The 16,238-nt window shown below is 39.3% G+C and overlaps 1 protein-coding gene across 1 annotated transcript in view; it reads right to left on the reverse strand.

The window, feature by feature from the left end:
- Nucleotides 1-15,616, reverse strand: part of TENM4 (teneurin transmembrane protein 4) — a 762,970-nt gene extending 747,354 nt beyond the window's left edge. Inside the window, exon 1 of the mRNA XM_080374860.1 lies at nucleotides 10,792-15,616. The gene's annotated coding sequence lies outside the window, so the exon portion shown is untranslated. The remainder of the gene's footprint in view (nucleotides 1-10,791) is intronic.
- Nucleotides 15,617-16,238: the final 622 nt, after the last annotated feature.

Here is a 16,238-nt window from a genome sequence, read left to right on the forward strand (position 1 = left end):
TCCAGTCCTCAAGAGATTCCCATTCCATCATATTTATATTTCTTTGTTATTGGCTGTAGAAATATGAAACAGGAGTACATCAGGCACTTGTGCAATAGTTACTCCCTAACTGTCCAGTCCCACTTCTGTCATGGATAGAGAAGCCTTGAGCCTTATTAACTCTAATTTCCTACAATGGAATTACTTCCCGCTCACCAGTTCTGTCACCTGTACATGATCTACTACCCACAATTTATTTTCTTGCATTGAAGGGACTACAGAGCCCTCTCTGGAGCTAGGATGTCATGTCCTTCAGTTCGAACTGGGAACTGAAATATCTTTGCACGTTTTGGCTTAATAAAATTCTGAATTCTGGCATCCCAAATCAAAGCAAAGCTAAATCCCATTCATTTAAAAACATGGAAATGTACCTATAAATCATCTAAACAACTGTTTTCTCATGCTTTAATGTTTGTGAATACTTACATGGATACTAGAAGTAATTTATATATGTATATGTATTTATATATATATTATAATAATAATCAGCATGTAAGGCGTTAATGATTCCCCAATGACAAGGTTTAACTAAACATTCAGCAAGACTTTGCAAGACATGAGAACTTGTCAAAATTGGCTTTGATGATCACAGTGAAATAAGAACAGTCCAAGTAGGAAGACTGCACTGATTTTAGGACTTTCACTATTTCTAATTTTAAATATTAAAATAATTTTAATTGGGCAGTGGTCATCTTAAAGGTGGGCTCTCTTGTTCAGCTACATTAGCTTCATCTACAACAATTTGCAGTCCTGGTCCCCATGCTCTCCAGACTATAGATCACACTTAAATTTATTCCCTAGCTGTATGCTCACATTTTCTTTCAAAGGAAGGTAGGAATATAGAAAGAAGTTTGTCCAAGTCCCATCCCTACAGGGTGTTAGGCTATGAACAGTGATGCAGCCATTAAAGATAAGGAAAAATAACAGAAATTCTGAAGAGGTTGTTCATAAAGAAATTCTCTTTAGGAATGTTATTCATCATCCTCTGTCAAAGGACCTAGAGTAATGACAAAAATATACCATCAACCTCAAAACTATTTATTCAAATGCAATCACCACACAAAGTAGTGTATTTTAACTATATGGGAAATTGAAAAGGCCCACATTATTACAATGATAGAAGACAAAATATGAAACATAGTTATGCTTTGTAAAGATTAACTTGCAGAGTTTCAGAAGGTTTATTGTGTATGTGAATGTTGTGGTTTAATCCCAGACAGCAACTAAGACCCACACCCATTCCCCTCCCTCCGCCTCCCAGCAGGATGGGGGGAAAAGAACTGAAAAGGTAAAAGTGAGAAAACTCATGGGTTGAGATAATAAAAATCTAATAATTGAATGATCATTAACTGAAAAGGAAAATAACAAAGAGAGTGAAACAAAACTCCAGAAAGACAAGTGATGCAAATGAAAACAATTGCTCACCACCAACTGACTGATGCCTAGTCAGTCCCTGAGCAGCAGACCTCCAGCCAGCTTTCCTCCAGCTCTATATGCTGAAAATGATGCCATATGGTATGGAACATCCCTTTGGTTAGTGGAGGTCAGCTGTCCTAGCTGTGTCCCCACAATGCACTCTTTAGCAGGGTGGGGTGAGGAGCAACAAAGCCCTTGTCAATGTGTGAGCACTGCTCAGCATTAACTGAAACATCTCTATATTATCATCACTGTTTCCAGCATGAATCTAAAACATAGCACCATTCTAGCTACTATAAAGAAAATTAACTCTACCCCAGCCAAAGCTAGCACAATGGAATAAGATTTGTAGTTTTGGGAAGATACACTACATTTTTCATATTTAACACAGTGTTAGAATTTCAAAGCATGAAATTTAAATCAAGCGTAGTTATGGAACTCTGACCTGCGCTTATGGCAGAAAATAATTCTCCCTCTGAAATTTACTTATAAATAGAAAGCTTTGGAGAATGTAATCTTTGCCAAATTGTTCTAACATAACAGGGAATGAAGAAAACGCTGAGTGTTTCAAAAGAAAGGCAGTCTTAATTTCTACAATGGAGGAGTGGTGGTCATACTATATTTATCGTGTAGGTAAAAAAATAGAGCAGATCCATCATGATATTTTGAACTCATCCCCCAGTAAGCTCCTAATCTCTAGCAATTTGCAGTTCAGAGACTTCTGAGACCTTTCTGACCTTGCAACACGGCCAAGGATTTCTTGTAAAAATTAGGAAAATCACGTAATATCTTTGGAGGTTATCAGAAGACAAATGTAATTTTCTCCCTGTGCTCCAAATTTTGAAAAGGAAAAACTGGTGTTAGCAGGTTCACCTCCTAGTATTTTTTTTAAATCCTCATTTTTATAATACATCCCATAAAACATAAGAAAAACTAGTTTGCAAGCATTGGTACATCCTTAAGACTTTTCACACTAAAGACAATTGATTCATACATGTTCTTGAAGAGATAATTTTCTCTCTGGTTCATTCCTTATTTAGCATGCTTATGAGTGTAACTAGACCAGCTGGCCAAATAGAATAGTAAGTACTCTCTTTCTGACAATTTCTTTCTCCTTTCCATGTTCGCCTGCCAGTAGCTTATGGATTTCTTAAGTAACTTTCAGCTAATAACATTCACAATAAAATAGAGTAAATAGAACTTGTATTAACTTGGTTATAGTATTTATTTAGTCAGCAACCAGGCCAAAGAGCATGCATCTCTTCACCAGTAGGCTGTATTATTCTTACCCATTTTCCAGCTAAATGTAATATATTTCCTGCTATATATGAAAATACTGTAATACACTCATTTTTGAAATATTCACTTTAAATTGGCACAATATATAGAACTCAACAGCTTTGATTTTTTGGTTTGCCTTTTTTTTTTTTTAAGGTTAAAGGTCAGGTAAGCTTGATGAGTGGATCAGAGATACAACGTAGAAGATCATAGGCACAAACATTTGCATGAAAATCCCTTGTAAACATTGTTGGTTTAGCATGTACCAAAATACTCTCCTCCTTCCCTAATCTTGATTGCCTTGACACAAACTTCATTTGTGAACAAAGTTCTTTTAGTCATGCCTAAAGGCATGCAAAATTATGGGTAAAATAATGATTATTTTGTACACAATTCTTATCATCTAACTACAGAACCATAGCTCAGTGTGAAGCAGATTGGTCTTTTTCTATCTGATTAGATTTCTTTTTCAGGCCTGGAGTGTTGGCTGTAATTTGCAGACACGTAAATGTATAGAAGTGCATCATATATAAATTAGCAAAGCCAGAAAATAACAGGCCCATTTGGAACTGTTTCGCTTTTACAAATCAGCAATCTAAAATCTCTAGTCTGGGAGATGTACAGGAGTTCAAGCAGCATATTACTTTGTATAAACACCTTTTTACTACATTCTGACAGCTTTTGACAAATGTAACACCGAGAAAAATCATTTGCAATGGCTGCATCTGCCTTTTTAGGATCCATGACGAGAAATGAAAAGACCGGTTATTTATTTAGAAGTCAAGCCTACGTTCAGCAGATTTTGTGAAGTGTGAACAGTGAAATCACTTCAATGCCATCTTTTTCTGTGTCTATGTGGAATGCAGTCAGTTTCTAATTTCATAACCTGTGCCTTTGGTATTTTAGTTTATTTCCAAATAACATTTGGCAAGTAACTTCTGATAAGAAACCCTTGTGAATTAATTCACAGCATCACCTCTGAAATGAGAATGTGCTAGCACGTTTTGCCTGGGTAACGTTGTTACACCCTGACTGTGTAACAGCGCTCAGGATCACTTGGATGGCGAATATTTCAATCAATGCAAGTGTTTCAATATTTATTCTAAACCATTTGACTGAACATTTCCTCCCATGATACCTCAACACAGAACTTCTTAGGTTCTTCTGGTGCTGAAAAATTGTAAAAAAATTATAATATTTGCACTGTTTGGCCAGCTCTAGTATTCAGTGTGGGTTATCATGGTGAAATTAGTGAGCATCAGTTACAGGGAGAAAACCAATAGATTCATGCTTCCAGGCTTTGACAGAAAGCTGAGCACAGAGATGCCTTCAGTAAGACCAATGGATCAAGTGTTCATGAACCACCTGGTTTTCTCTGTGTAAGGTCTGAACTGGGTTCTGCCTTGTCAATAATCATTAATAGCATACATGAGCAACCCATTCTAGGAATAAAAACACAGGCTCTTTACAAATTAGGTTGCTGAGAGATGGAAGCAACACAGCTTTTATCCAGGCTACTGGATAACTAGCATTAACCTAGTTCTTTTGCTTATTTCCCTTCTCCTACCACTTTCAAAATGTATTTTAAACAACAAGAAATAAATCATATTATCTGATCCAATATTCTTAGTCAAGTTGCTATTAGAGACACAAGAACAGAATTGCCTCCATTATCTGCTAGTTGAATCATATTGACCTCCTTTCCCCCTGCTTCTTGCCAAGGACTCTAGCATTTAAGAGTTTGCATGAGTACATAGATGCCCATCTCTCTTAAACTTCCCCACTTCAGGGGCTGTACCCGGGTGAGACGATTCCCTGTTATCTTTCCCCGGGAGACTACCCCCTTCACAGCCTGAAGAATTTTCTGTAAGGCTGAATTCTTGAGTATGCTGCAGGCATCATTCCTTGCATTTTATACTATCCGCAACACCCACCCACCTCACAAAGTATTCTTCCAAAGTCACCTCTGGAGTCCGCTTTTCCATATCTTTCACATCCTTCACTGCAGTAAATTGTAAGTTTCTCCTCCACTCTGAGAGCAGAAAGTGCTCTTTTACAGCTTTATTTCAAATTTTTTTTTTTCCTTTTCTTTCTGGAGAGAATGGAAGTCTTTCTAATTGCCTGGGCATTGAGCTTGTAATCCAAATCACACAAGTTACAGGAGAGATAAGAAAAAGCCTTGAGCTTAATGCAGAGGAAAGAAACTTGGCTGGTGGATAGAACATGGGACTGGAAGGCAGGAGGTCTGGGATTTATTCCTATCATTTCTATTTGCTTTTACATTATCATTGTCAGGTCATTTAACCTCTGTGTCTCAAGTTCCTCAATATACAGAAGAAAAAAATGTCAATTCTCTATTACAGGCAGATATTGTGTGGAGTGAGGCCTAATTAAACCCAATAAAGTGTTTTGAGATCCTTGGATAAAAGGTGCTATAAAAAGTTCCAACTATTAATTGCTTCATGCTCCCTAGTAGATTTTAAGTCACATATCTCTTTGAATCATGGATCTCTATTAAGCAAAGATTGCTAACACTGTGCAATACTGCAGTTGTTTGCTTTTTAATTTCAGAAACAGATGTCTGGTGAGATTGAGCCACCCTTGCTTATGAACTAACCTAAAATTTCAGCTGATACCTTCAGACATCTGAAATAACACAGAAAAACAACTTGCTACTAACCCACTTTACTGTATTTCAAGATTTTCTGTATGCTCTTCTGGCTTTCTGTATTAAGTCCACCACCTTCGAATGCATGCTTTTTCCCAGGTGGATTAGATCTAATCTACAGTACAGGGTTTTTTTTTGTCTTGTTTTGTTTTTCCCCTCTCATTTTGTTTAAAGACTATTCAAAAGGAGATGGAGAAGGAGCGTGTATTGTATTAAATCTACTTTTTGGGTTACCAGACTGCGGAATATGCTCCACAGAAAGGTGGTACTTGAATCAGCACAGTCTTGCATGAATCCTGAGCAGTCAGACAGTTTCTTCTAAGCATATGCATGGATGTGAACCACCATGTGACACAACCACCTCTCCTTTGGTTACTTTTTCTTCCTACAGGGTTGCAATGTGCAAAACAACAGACAATGACACAAAAACTGGGTTATTTCCCTTCTCCATAAAGGAATGCCCCAATTTCTTGCAACTCCGGCAAAAACTGACCTATTTTATTTTTAGGAAAGCCAGGAAATCTGCAGACTATTCCTATACTTCCCAGACTCTGTTACAGGTGTTTTGTTAATCACTGTATTGCTTTGAACTGAATGAACTGTTGTTTTCAAAAAAAGGACCCAAACACAAATCCAAACACACCTTTATAAAAAAAAGAGCATTGTACCATACACCCATCATCTTAGAAAGACAACAGCTGGGTTTTAATAATATGTAACACATGTCCAAGAGCAGTTAACTTCACTATCACTTGGCCAGAAATTTCCACAGAAATATACAAAAGTCCAATTTTCTTCAAGTTGAATTAAAATTTTGATGAGTCTGATTTGTGTGATTAAACATGAAGCTGGTAAAAGGCAGAAGGTACAAAGAAACATTTCTTTGAAAAATAGGCCAGACTATTTCTGCTAGGTTTTGAGCCCAGCATTGATACTGTCAGCCCTCTTTTTCTACCTGAACACAATTTATATTCATATTTGTGCTGAAATACTCCACAGGGTCACTCAGTGTTGCTTTAACGGGTATCTGTTATCTTCCCCATGAACCTCAACTAAAGAAACACAACTTGCACTTAGTGTAGCCGTACAGCAAGCAGACCTCACTGGCAGGCAATATGAGGACATGCAATGCCGAAGCCAGAAAGAGCTTCTTGGCTTGATCTAAAGAACTGCATTGGTACCATGAGGGAGCTGTGAAGAGTTACATTCCAAGCAAATTTTCATGTAAAATGGACTCTTACAGGTTATTCTGGACTGGAGAAAGAGACTATTCATTGCCAGGCAGCAAGTGTACACACAACCATGTCAGAAAACCAACAATGATGATGAATTTAACTTTTACTTTAGAAAAGTGCATTTCTAAACATTTCCAGGGATAAACTATACCTTTTGCTCCAGCAGAAGCAGGATTAATCACTTCCTTTTGACCTGGGGTCTGCTATAAAATAGGAACCAGCCTGTAGTATTCAAGTATTGGTGAGAGCTCCCAACCTCTGCCCTGGGTTGTATTTAATTCTTTATTTATTTGAAAATACTCCAGCTGCAGCTGGAGTTTCTCTGTTCAGTATTTATTATTGTTTAATCCATAAGGAAATGGGAATGCTAAAAGCATTTTTGATCCATGGATTCAGTCCTGAAAGGCTTTCAGGTGTGGCTGACTGGTTTCTGTAGAATGAATCTCTACTTTTAACTCTACTCCCCAATCATTGGCAACACAAGAAAATGTTTTCTGAAAGAATATTTGAATTTTTATTTTCTTTTCAGTACTATTGCTGCAGTTTCAGTCATCAGACAGTGAAAGACCAGAACATGATACATATGCAATCTTGCAACTGCCGTTGCCTAATGTAATGGTAATATTTTCAAGGTTACCAGTCTTATTTTGGTGTTTTATTTCAAGCTGTTTCCAGTAATTACATAGTAGAGCACCTGCGCTGGATGAGCATCAAGGGTATTAAGGCCAGAAATTTTGCAAACAAAATGAACACTTTTTTTTTTTTTTTTTTTAATTCAAACAATCCAACAGAACAGTCGACACCCAAATTTTTTAGTATGTTAAGGCATGAGAAACAGAAAATTAAAAGGTGACTGTACAGCAGCAGCTCTAATTGGCATTATTCAAGCTGCTGAAGTACAGATAAAGAGCACAAAACCAAAAAGCTAGAGCTCAGTTCTAAAGAGCCCTTTTCAAAGAGGTTTCAGATTCTACTAGTTACAGAGAAAAGGACCATCATAACTGCTTATATTTTTATACGATTGAGATATACAGAGAGGTGTGTCATCTGTCAATTCATACACCTAACAGTAAAGCATATAAACAACATGATTATTTGATAAAGAGATTATGATTCCTAGTGTTTGGAAACAGAGATGCTACTTATTGTAATTGATTTATTGAGTTTATCATACTTTTGTTTTCAGCCATGGTACTAATTTATTATATATCTCAAACAATATTATGCCCACACATGTAGTACAGTTGCTGTGTATGTTCATCACAACTATTCTGGGGTATGTTCAGAAGCCTTCAGATCCCAAATACAGCAGTGGTTTTCTGCTAAAAGCATCAATCTACCACCTAAATCAGTAGATATGTCAGGTCAGATAACTTATGGAATACAGGGGCTGTTGATTTCATATAGGGTATCTAAGCCACACCATTTTAAAGTAAACAGCGTAACCAGGTCTTGTCTTTATGCTTTCAATACATTGAGAGTGCAATATGAGAAATCTTTATGATTGTAAATGAGCATCCCTTGTCAGGGATTCAGCTTCCACCAACCATAAGTTGATGTTGTTTCTTCCTAATTTAGACAATACAGATTTAACCTGATGCAAATTGCATCGATTGCTCACTATAATGTATATTATAGAGGTGGGTTTATCTGCAGCCTCACTGCCCCCACCTGCCCGCCCTCCCAACACAACTGTTTCCTTTAAGAATAGCAATTTTGCATCTGATAATTTTTGCTCCAGATCCAGGGGCAGCCAATTAGAGACAAGCAGGCAAGCAGGGCTGGGAGATCCACACCTTTATCCGAACAAAGATGAGTTACACCTGACAGAAGTTTCTCCAACCTACTCTGAAAGCCCTCCGGTGACCAAAACACATCCAAGCAGATTCTTCCAGCACTTTGTTTTCCCAATCTGTTCAAGCTTTCTGCTGCAACCTGCCTTGAATTAACTTCAGTTTAAATTCCCTGCCTTTGGCTCTCTCTAGTATGAATACAGTGGAAAGACCAAAGTATCTATTTCTTTTTCTAACAGTTTGTCATGTATTTGAAGCCCCTTTCACTATAAACCATCTCAAGCACATCTACTTTTCTTTTAGATCTCACTCATGAGCCTCTCGTAGCTCATCCTTGTTTCTCCTGTGAGGTCTGCGTCCACCTGGTCCATAGCTTCCTTGAAACGTCCCAGAGTGGACATTCCCTGAGGTTGTACCAATACTAAGCATAATAGAAGGATTATTCCATATTTTGCAGGCTGTACTTTTATCTACACTGTAAAATGACATTTATCCTTTTTACAGAAACACACTATTCTTCACTCATATTCACCTGTGGTGTTTCACAATCCCCTGCTTGGGAGACTGGACACAGAGTTCCCTCTGTAAAATCAGTCATGATTCCCCAAGTGAGTTTAGGTTTTGCCCAGCATGTAAAAATCTGCACCCTCCAGTGATCAAAGCAGTCAGTGATCACACAGACTTCTAAAACCAAGTCATACTCTAAAACAAAAGCATTTAAAAGAAAATCTGAAAACCACAGGAGAAATCATATGCACACCTATAGCATTAGGTACCTAATTATCTCCCACAGTTGAATCCTAACCTTACTAAGAAATCCCTCTTCCTTTTTTCTGCCTCCCCATCTTCCCTCAGTGTCTTTAGAATTCAGTTGGTCTCATCCATTGGAAATTATATAATGTAATTTCTCTTGAAGATTAAGTAAGTACCTTGGTGTGTGTACATCATTTAACAGTTTTCTGATCATCATACATATCACCTAACTGCACAGACCCACAGACCCCTAGAGTAAGTCAGGTTGGAAAGGACCTCCGGATGTCCAGTCCCACCCTTGCTCAAAAGCAGGTCTAACTGGATGAGAGTACTGTGGGACTTGTCCTGTCTGCTTTTGAACACTGTGGAAAAAAAAGCCCTTCTGCCAAGTAAAGATTTTGATCCCTTCCTTCTGGCACCTGTCCAGGTAATATGTGACAATACAGTGCAAATACATTTCCCAAACGTTTTCCCTCTTCCTCATAAAGTCTTAACAAAGAAGACCCATTTGTTTTTAGCTAGCAACATTCCAAAGTGGCAAGTATTTCAGCCACTGTGGCTAACATCAGAATAAGATGTCCTTTGTGTTTCATCGGTCTCTAGAACACATATCTCCTTATACAGCAATCCAGCAAGTCAAATCTGGTGATTTCAAGTTAGGCTTCTTTACATCCGTTAATCTTTGCCTTATTGTCAGACACAAAATCCCTAACAACATTTCAAGTGCAGATTTTACACCCCATTGATGGAAGGAGCAATCAGCAGTGAGGGCAGTATTGGAAATGCAAGAGTTAAAGCAACTCCGTTAGAATCTAAAGTTACATTATTTCATTTTTGTTAAGTTTTTGGGAAGAAATAAGTCTTATCAGGCTTAATGGGTTTTAGTCATTCTTAAACAGCTACCTAATGAGCTCTCCAATTATGTGAAGAAGAGTAACTCAATTCATACATTACCGTATCCCCTTGCAGAAACACAGTTCCCCTCTTCAGAAATGACTCACTCAAGGTCATACAATAAACCAGATGCAGTAATAGGACTAGAGCTCAGGTGCTCCCAGCCAGTGACCTTATAACCAACCCTTTAAATGTTGTGTGATTTTCTTGATGCTCTCTATTTAAAAACTTTTAATATCTGTCATACATTAATCAGCTATGAATAAAAACTGTACTGATGTTTATAGCCCCACAAACACTCTTTAGCATCAACAACAAACCAAACCCACAACACTTACAGTGAATACAATAGGAATACTCCAAAAATAAAAAACAGAAAAAAGGGTGAAAAAAATAACAAGAAGCTTTCTGACCCTTCCAGGCGCCTATGAAACTGAACTTTGCACATTTCTTATGAGGGAGCACCAGTAGATAAAACAGCTTAGAGAGCCTCATGATACACAATGGCACAAAATGGAAACTGAAAATATTTCTCTCAAGGGAGGGTAGAAACATAATCTAGTAATACTGAAGTTATATAGTAAAGGGAACTGTAAATATTTTAAATGTCCTTTTTTTTCAGCAAACATCTAATTGAACATAATACAAGCCTTCCTTTGCATAGCTTGACATAAAGTGTTATTGAAAGAGAAGAAAGAATATACAAACCACTTACCAGCAGGGTGGTTTGCTGGGTAGATATTTCATCCAATACTTGTACGATACAATATCTCCAACAGAATCCATACACTATTACAAGGGTTCTATAAAATGATAAAGACAAAACAAACCATAATTATTTCAGAAATATTGTAAATAAGAAATACAAGTGCAGTATTAGTAAGAAATACTGTACGTTACCAAAATTTCACATCTACAAGAAGAGTGTAGCTATTATTACAAGGCATTTAACTAAGATATCTACTGGGGGAAATGACATTTAAAAATAACACAGCAAATTACTGACAGGTGGGTAGGTTTTGCTTCATCAGAAAGGTTGATTAATCTATATCATATGTAAAAACATATTCATTATACAAAATGGATTAAAACTGTATTGTGTCCACCTACTTGAATGCAGAGATTTTTCTGGTGCTGCCTGAAAATCCAATGGCAATCTCACCAGAAAACTCAGAAGTATTTGAAAAAAAGACCACAGATTTGTGTTGCTCTGCTTTACCTCCTTAAAGCTCGATCTAAGCTGGTTAAGGCTCTCATCTGGAGCTGGTAGAGAAAGACAAGCACCTCTGAGAGCAAATCAGGTCACCTGTGGGAATAAGCCTCTCTTCACACAGGTGGTTTAGATGGTCAGTTCAGACTGCACTGACAGCTAGTCAACCTCAACAATGTGAATCCCACACAGAAAGTGTAGGGGAAACAAGAAGAACAAAGAAATACAAATGAAGTTGTCCATGTTTTTCCCCACAAAGTTTAGCTGTCTCTCATTTCTGCAATCTATGGTGTGGCAGGTAGATGCCTGCATGGTTGTGAAGTTCTGCTTTCAGGTGAGAGTTCAGGCTTTTATACAATTAACTCTCCCCGAACAAAAAAACATGGCTTTAGGATCAGAAAAGTACTGCAGATTAGGCTTCAGGCACCTGTCTCAAGGTCTCCACTGGGATGATAAGAGAAGTAAACAGACCAGCCTTAAGGCTGCTGTTTCAGAGAGCAAACCCCTATTCAAGACCCCTATTTAAATAGACTTTTCATAGCTGACGCGTTAGCAGGACACACAAAGATCAATGTTTACAAAGAAGCTGCAGTATACACAGGGTACAACATAAATATTTTATGAGTGGAAAGAACCTGCTAAGAAAGATCTTCTCTCACTTTTACTATGCATCCCTTATACCAATAACAACCTTAACAAGTGTAACCACTTCATGTGAAAGGGATAATCTTGCCAAATATGAGATGGTTGCTGAGATACGGCCCGATCTGCCCAACGAAGAACAAGTACTATATTTCAATCTGCTTTTAGTGAGTCCAGGAGCATCCTCATCCTAAATGCTTTTTAAGAATATTCTCCCTCTTAACACACACCAATTAGAAGGAGGAAAAGCAGATGGCCAAAATAAATTAGAGACAGCATACCAGCCCTGCCTCAGATCATCACCATTGGCAGATCTAAGCAGTAGCACCAGCCAGTCAGTAGTTAGGAAGAGAAGTATATGTATTTTTCCCCCCCCATCCCTTTCCGGAATGAAATTGGAGAGGCGTTGCAGCTGTCAGAGTACTCAGTTTGCAGAGCTGAAGAAGCAGAAATCTGTCCAGGGATACATAAAGTCCAAAAAACTTACAGATAGTGTTTTGTTTCCTTGATACTGCAGACACTACGAACACTTCAAGCTTCCAGGGAAGGGATTTCATTCCCTGTACTAATTATGACTGCGTGGTGTGGAGGCCTTACACATATGTTTTCCCCATGTACATTGCTGAAAGATCCAGACATCAGCAGGCACTAGATGATCTAAAGCTGACAGGTTTCTTAGGTCTGATAAAAGTAAGTAGAACAACTTGTATAGTTGCTAAGAAGAAATTGGTACAATGGCTTGCAGGAAATTAAAAAAAACAGTACAGCAGGAGCATCTGCTACAGAGCACCTTACGGCCACAACAGGATCAGGATAGTAATAGCTTTTAGCTGTCCATCTCTGAGCACCTGTACCAGGTAGACTGGGAACCTAGCTTTCAGCATTTGCATTGATGTCTAACATGACATCTGTGCTTCTCATCAAAATGAGTACCAATGACAGTAAGGTTTAGGTTTGTCTGTTCACTTGTGTTTTGTTTTTTGGTTTCTTTTTTTTTTTTTTTTTTTGGGGGGGGGGATGTTTATGGTGCTGGAACAAGTTCATCCATGGTGTTTTCATTAATGGACAGTAATCCCAGACTGCAACACAACATCATGGATTTCACACCTGGTGACACTGGGTCACAGGACCTGGGTGGGTAGCTGGAGAGGGACAAAGTTTCTTGTACAACAGAAATAAAAGGTTCAAGCACTAAAATGACACCCAATCCCAACCAGTCTTCTACAGGATTATCTCACTAAAATGAAAGAACCTGCTTGGAAGAACTGGAACAAGCAGGACAAACCAGTATTTGAAGTCACATCCAAGAAAACTAGTTCAGGACCTTTGAATTAAGGAGTAAAGTAGTACTCAGGCCTTGACCATGGCTGAATTCAAATAAATGACTAGATGAATGTAATCTTTCAAAATACATTTTGATCCAGTTTCCTGAACTAAGTAAAGAGTTCAGTTCTGCCTTCCCTGAGATACTTCCTCAATTACACCTTAGACATGACCCTTATTCCCTTACCTAAGAACAAATTAGAGATTATATAGAATAAATTATTATACAGAATAAACTGTATTACTAAAGAATTTGAGGAGTTTCTTTCAGATGAAAAAAAGAAATTGCCTCCTATGCTGGCTGGAAAATGCAAAGTCTCACAATCCTTGTGTAAAGCAGGTGTGCCTCTCTTCGGCTGTAAGAGTTTGATGAAACATACACACAGTTGAGAATGTGGAAAATGAAAAAGAAATGAGGGGAAAGAGTTACAACTGTGAGTGGCAGAGCAGACTTACTGCAGGAGTGTAAGGGTGTAGGCTGAATTGTCATCTATGCTCAAGCCAAAAAAAGACTTCATAAGGCAAGGAGTAATGGCAGCTTTAGATGGAGAAGACGAAAGGAAGAGAAAAATAAAATAAAACAAAACAGATTTCAAAGGAATGAGGATAGATCATTCTTCTCTCCTTCCTGAGACTGTAGGGTAAGGCGTTTATCAAGCTCAAACCCAGAGGAATAAGACACACCAAGGCCTTTTTAGGACTTTTTTTCCCTTTTTATCAGGTAGTCTGTGGCAGGCATTACAGAATAGAACAGGACATTAGGGATACACCTCATCCTGTACATTAGAACACCTGAAGCTTTTTGCAAGCAGCTGAGCTAACTGACCTGCCTCTGTGTTTCCAAATATTAATCACAACAAGCACACATTTCAGCAACCCAAAATTACTTGTTGAAAGCCTCATGTCTTTCTGCTGAGAAAGTGAGAGCTTGAACAAAGATCCAAATGCACAGTTTAGTTACTGGACTAAAATAACAGATCCACATCTACCAACCTCCAGATATTATGGTTTGCTTTATTTGTTTAAAAATGACCTGGGCAAACTATGAAGACTGCCTGTTGCAGCACTAACAAAACTATGAAGCTGCAACAAGGTCTTTTACCATCTCATACCAGCATACTCTTCATACAGTCCCTCTGCTGCCTTCTCCTGGTCTCACCTCATCCAGAGCATGCATTCTCCCTTCTCTTGCTTCTTCCCCACTCACCTTCTCCCTCAGCTGCTCTCTCTTCATTGGCTCCCAACCACTTAACAGCACCAGCCACACCTGCACCTTATCTACATCGGCCAACCCACCACCCCTGAAGCCAGCCCATAGTTGTATATTATCAATGCTAATTAATCCAGCTGCATTACACTACAACTGCCTAAGTCATCTGAATGCTGAATGAAACATGAAAGTGATCTCTGCCATTGCAAAGCAGTTAAAAGTGCAAATATGCCTGTAAGGTTTGGGTTTTTTGGTTTTTCTTTTCTATATTCTACCATTTCAACAGAAGATAAATTACAGGCCACAAATGTACACAAGTTTTCTATCAACTGGTTTATATTTTCATACAATCTTTTATTTTTGCAGTTGGACTTTTTTCCCCATTTTACTACTAAAAAAATCTAAATATTATATGCTGCATCTAATTGACACAGCTGCATTTCAAATTTGAAAAGTTGAAACATTATGCAGTTCAAAATTAAGTATCTAACACGTCATGAGCATTATAAGATACCATTTGTTTTCAACCTGAACTGCATGATTGGGTAACCTAGTCCCTAGTTGCTCAACTAGTTGCTATTGTAATTTGATATGTCATCTTGAATGTCTTTTATTTGTGATAAATAAGCCTTGTTAGTGTTTTCACTGTTGCAAGAGGGTTTCCTACCTCTTTATATTCTACTTTTCTTGTGAGTTTAACAGCTTTATTCAAGAGAATTAACTTCTGAATACATTACGTTTGTCCCTTAGACCTTGCATTAGTGACTGCATTTTATGGTTGGGCCAGTTTTAAAGTAGATACATTTTTACTTGGGATGAAGATGTGTCAAAAACATAGAGTCACAGAATCATGTAGGTTGCAAAAGACCTTTGAGATGTTCAAGTCCAACCATCAATCCAGGATCGCCAAGTCCACCAATAAACCATGTCACTAAACATTGCACCTACATGTTCTTTAAATCCCTCCAGGGGTGGTGGTTCCACCACTGCCCTGGGAAGCCTGTTCCAATGCTTCAACACTTTCTGAGTAAAAAAAAAAATCCTAATACTCAATCTAAACCTTGCCTCATGTAACTTTAGGCCATTTCCTCTTGTTCTGTCACTTGTTACCTAGAAGACGAGACCGACCCCCACCTGCCTATAACCTCCTGCCAGGCAGTTGTAGGAAGTGATAAGGTCCCCCCTGAGCCCCCTTTTCTCTGGGCTGAGCCCCCCCAGCTCCCCCCACCCGCCCCGAGCTGTGCCGCAGCCCCTTCCCCAGCCCCTGCCCGGCTCTGGACACGCTCCAGCCCCTCCGGGTCTGTCTGGGGGTGAGGGGCCCAACGCTGAGCCCAGGGCTCGAGGGGCGGCCGCACCAGGGCCCAGCACAGGGGGACGGGCACTGCCTGGCCCTGCTGGCCACGCTGCTGCTGACACCGGCCAGGGCGCTGCTGGCCGCCGTGGCCACCTGGGCACACGGGGGGCTCATGCCCAGCCGGCTGCCGACCAGCCCCCCCAGGCCCTTCCCCGCCGGGCAGTTCCCAGCCCCCTGCCCCCAGCCCGCAGCGCTGTGGGGGGCTGGTGTGACCCACGGGCAGGGCCCGGCACTCAGCCCCGTTGGGCCTCATACAACTGGCCTCGGCCCCTCGGCCCGGCCTGCCCAGACCCCCTGCAGAGCCCCCTGCCCCCCAGCAGGTCACACTGCCCCCAGCTCGTGTCATCTGCAGATGTACTGGTAATGTACTCAATTCCTTCATCCAGATCATCGATAAAGACGTTAAACAGGGCTGGATGCAAT

Source organism: Falco punctatus, assembly GCF_963210335.1.
Source record: "Falco punctatus genome assembly, chromosome: 2".
NCBI lineage: Eukaryota > Metazoa > Chordata > Aves > Falconiformes > Falconidae > Falco > Falco punctatus.